This window comes from Chaetura pelagica, unplaced genomic scaffold (genome assembly GCF_000747805.2).
Source record: "Chaetura pelagica isolate M959 unplaced genomic scaffold, ChaPel_1.0 scaffold109, whole genome shotgun sequence".
Taxonomy (NCBI): Eukaryota; Metazoa; Chordata; class Aves; order Apodiformes; family Apodidae; genus Chaetura; species Chaetura pelagica.
The window spans coordinates 9,054,890-9,059,614 of NW_009970725.1; positions in this window are offsets into that span (position 1 = coordinate 9,054,890).

Consider the following 4,725-nt stretch of genomic DNA (forward strand, 5'->3'; position numbering starts at 1 on the left):
AATTAATTGCAGTACCAGTAGGAACATCAGAGCTGGGCCAACATGATTATTATTACTCAGATTACCCAGCGGGGTGATTGCAACTACTAACTGCTATCCACATAAAAAAAGAGCTTGCCAAGGGGATCCATTCTTTCCATTCACCATTGGATAAGTTCACCTGAAATTTCATAGAAGTTGGAATAAACAGGGTCCCAGCAGCTGAAGCAGCTGCTCATTCAAGCACTTTGTGAATGTCTGTCTATGCAATCTTGGCACAGGTGACTCAATGTGAATTTACACAAAGGCTTCTTCATTCTGCTTCTGGCAACATAAACCATTTTAAAGACGATGTCAATGATACCGTTCTGATGGAAGTTATAACAATTGTTCTTATGTGAACCTGTTCATCTATTTTAAATCTCCTTAATCCTGTGCCAGGACAAATGTGAAATCGGAGAATTTTACATGCCCAGCTTCTTTTTTCAGCCATGCACATATATCAGTCCTGGATTTCATATTTCTGTACACAAGACTATTCCCTGTATGGTGATATTGTTTGTACACCAAGACAGGGAAACAAGGCCACTGCACAGTAATAACAAGGAAGTCCATTTTACCATTGAAGAAAAGCTCTTTGTGTTTTTTCAAAGCTTTATGGTAGGTGTAAACAATATTTTTGTTCTTAAAAATTATTTTTAAGGTGAAAATATAACATTATTGTAATAACCTTCAGCAAGCCTGAAAGGCTTTCACATGAGCAAAGAGGGAGGCTGTGGGGTTCATCTCACAGCTTGTCTAATTACACAGACTTACAGGAATCGTAAAAATAGTGTGGAAACCGCACTACATGACAGCAATTCTACTTTCATATTGCCTTGCTTGTGACTGGAACAAAGTTACTTCAGGTGAAACTCCGGCCCTTCAAGGCAATTAAAAAATTCTGATCTCACCTGGCCACAGAGGGGAAAAAAGTATTGAGATGGCTTAAGAGGGGATATAAAGTTTTCCTAAGACATTGACTTCAAATAAATGCATAATTGAAGTTAATAACATTTATTAATGGTGCAGGATCAAGTAAATTTTTTTTTTCCTAGATCTGTCTCACTTTACCATAGGAAACCTCAGAACCAAAGAAACCCCGAACCCAAGAACAACTACGGAAAATGTTTGCTGTCCTCCTTGATGCTGTTCCAGTGCTGGTGAAACCACAGCATCTCACACTGCCTCTTGCAGACATCTGAGGTGAAGGCCCAGTTTTCTTGATCTGGGTGTTACATGGCCACTTAAAAAACACTTTTCCATTGGTTTCTTCCCATTCCTCTCCACCCTTTCCATTCCTCATACTGTAGATGTTAATGCTGCATCTCCATTTCCTCTCCTCAGTTATTCTATTTTCCAGGTGTGGCTTTACATTTGTAGGGCCTTATTCCACTGTATCTTCTAATCTTCTAATTTCCCACTGGGAAATCACAGTTGGACCTGTCATGTCATTTTTACCCTGAAAGACACCACTTCTGTTGTAGCACAGGGAAAGGTCACAGCTTTCTTTTCTCTGTAATAACATCTCACCAGCTCAAGCAGGTAGACAGAGGAAACCTGCAAGCCACTGTCTACAGGCTCTATGGTTGCTGCCAAACAGCCCCTCACAGTAGCATTTCTTTATCCTGGAAATGAAGCCACATTTTCCAAGTGTAAATCAGACTCACATCTTGGAAGCAACTGGTACAGTTAGAGTACAGTCTGTTTAAATCAGCTCAGAAAGTGAAAACCAAATAATGAATGAGCACAGAAAATTAGCTTGGCAAAACTCCACCGTGATGGTTTGTTTTTCAAAGTGCAGCTGATTTACAGATTTGAGGCCTCCATTGGTGTTGTCCAGGTTTAAAGCAAGATATTTCAACAAAAATTATAGCTGAAGAGCACTTCTGCTGATCCAGGAAATGTTCTGAGGGTGACAGTAAATGCTCGAGGTATTTGCCAGAGGGTTATATCCCAGCTGGTGCTGTTACATCTCTGCACAAAATGGTCAAGCAAGCCGAGTTCCTGAATGTATTGGCTTTCCAGACCCCCACCATGCCCACAGCCCCATGGCTGCCCCACTGCCCCAACGGGCCAAGAGCGGCTTTATCCAGATTCCTGTGGATTCCCAATGAAAAAAACTAGTGATAGGACAAGAGGAAATGGGTTGAAGTTGTGCCAGGGGAGGTTTAGGCTGGATATTAGGAAAAATTTGTTTACTGAAAGAGCAATCAGGCATTGGAATAGGCTGCTCAGGGAGAGGGTGGAGTCAACCATCCCTGGAGACGTTCAAGAAGCATTTAGATGTGGCACTTCAGGATTCAGTTTAGTGGTTGTTGTAGTTGGATTACAGTCGGACTGGATGATCTTGAAGGTCTTTTCCCACATTAATGATTCCATGATTCTATGAAAAGGCACCCTCCACTCAGAATGGGCAGGTGGAGACTCAGCTGGCTCTCCATAGCTCCCAGCTACTGACTGAAACCACTCCTTTCCATGGGGTGCAAGGTGATTCCCCAAATCAATGGGGATCAATGCATCCGATTTTAAAATGGCCCTTTTTTACCAAGCAGCTTTGGTAAAGCTTTTTGCTTGGTGGTGGGATGGCTGCAGTGATGCTGGACCCCATCTGTGCATGGTGCAGGCCCTGCAAGAGGTCACTCACCTCTGCTTCACTGCAGAGGGCACAGGAAAGCCTTCAAGAGCCAAACCATGCCTAACAGCCCTCAGAGAAAATAAATGCAAAATTAGGGCTTCCTCAGGCCTGCTGCAGTTCTTCTTACCCTGATAACAAAGGAAGAACAAGATCTCCATGTTCTTGCTCCTATCTGCTTTCCACCTCAAACATTTAATAACCATCAAATTCTTGAGCAAGGAACCAGCAGTTCTCAGGGAGACTGACCTACGTGCTTTGTCAGTCGTAATGGAAGTTCTATCCCTTAATAAGCTGGAAGGTGACTCTTTATGATGACAGAGGCACTGGTAGCTGACACCAAGTGGAATACCTGGCTGCAAGCCTGCCAGCTGTGGCAAGGTGCCCACAGGCCTTTAGGAGCTCTCCAGGATAGAGAAGCTTTTTTTTTACTGCAGTACACAAGTAGACGATAGAAATCTAAACTATCTTGAGATACAACAAAGTGCCCATCAGCGATTAGATAAGCAGTACAGCCCTTCTAATTTCAGTGCCCTGAACATGAGGATTTATACCCACTGTGTCAATTTAAAAAGCAAAACCAAAACACAATGCAAACACAAGAGGATGGATTGTGCCCTCACTTCACCTCTTGTACCATAATTCAGCCATCTGACTTAAGAATGTGATTAAGGGGGACGATTTGTTGCGTAGATGATGTGACATGTTGTCTAGGAAAGCAACTTGGATGTTTATTAGCAGCTTCCTCACAAATAGAAAAGGGCAAAAGGATTCGTTAAACTTTCAATATTTTAAAGTTAAGAAAACACTTGTAAACCATTATACCACATATGATAGGAAGAATTAAGAAAGAGCTCTTTTCACAATGGGGGCAAAGGTGGCTTGGTTTGTAGCACACCTGAATTCTAGAAGTTATGAAGCAACAGAATAGCTGGTGATATTTCTTACTATTAACTTACCTTGGTCCACTGAAAGTGAAGCAAAGGAATTCTGCCATGACATTTTCATGACCAGAAATACTGAGAGTTACCAAACCATCTTTAGGAAGCAGGAAGAGGCTTTGAGAAGAAGAGCTTTAACAGGACAGAAATTGGAAGAAGACTCAAATGACCCAGAAACTCCTTGGCTGCAAGGGGGGCTAGTCAGAAAAGTAAATTCAGAGTCAAAGGCATAAGGTTTTCCAAGTAGCATTGTGATGCCTTGCAGAACACTGCTTGGGTCTCTGTGGCATGGAGATTTGTAAAACCAGCAGTGTATGGGGCATCCTCTCCAGTGAAGCAATATAGAGATGTGGTTGCTGCAGAATGCCCTGTCCTGGCACTGGGAAGTCCCTGCTGAATGGACAGGGGACAGGAAGGCTCAAAGGCAGTCAGGAAACACAGCCCACACTGGTCCAGCTGGGAAAACAGGGCTGGACCCACACCTTCCTCATCACCTGGCAACTGCCCCAGCAAGACATTCAGGGGTTAGGAGTGATTTTTTACCCCTTCCTTAGAAAAAGTGGTTTCAGGGTTTTTTTCTTGCTTCGCTTTCTGGCTTTGGATTCTTTCAGGCTGTAATTTCTTCCTCTTTCTGCCATCTCTGTGACCTTTTCCTCAAAAAAAAGGGAAAACCAGATGGGAGCAGGGAATCGTATTACTCCAAGAAATTTACTTTTCTGAAGACAAATTCTGGAATTTCCGCATCTCTTTATTTTCATTCACAAATTTGCAACTTGGCTGCTTCTAATATTTGTAAAAAAGCCTCAGAAAGACTTAACAGTTCCTAAGGGCATGTGAAACCAAACTCACTGCCCTGAGAGGTAAAATTCTCAGGAGGACAGCACTCAACAATGTAAAGCATGAGACTATTACTTCTTGTATTTGCAGGTCATCATTACCTAATTGAAACTGTAGTTGAAGTAGAGAGAGGGGAAACCTCGGAGGTGACTTCATGTGGCTACCAGAGAAAAATCTTAATTGCCCTTTTGTGGGTGGTATTATTTTTTCATCAATGCCTCCAGGTGGGGACAGCTCAGCACTACAAAGGACATTTACACAGAATGGTTGTGTTGGTGGCATGAGCAGAATTCT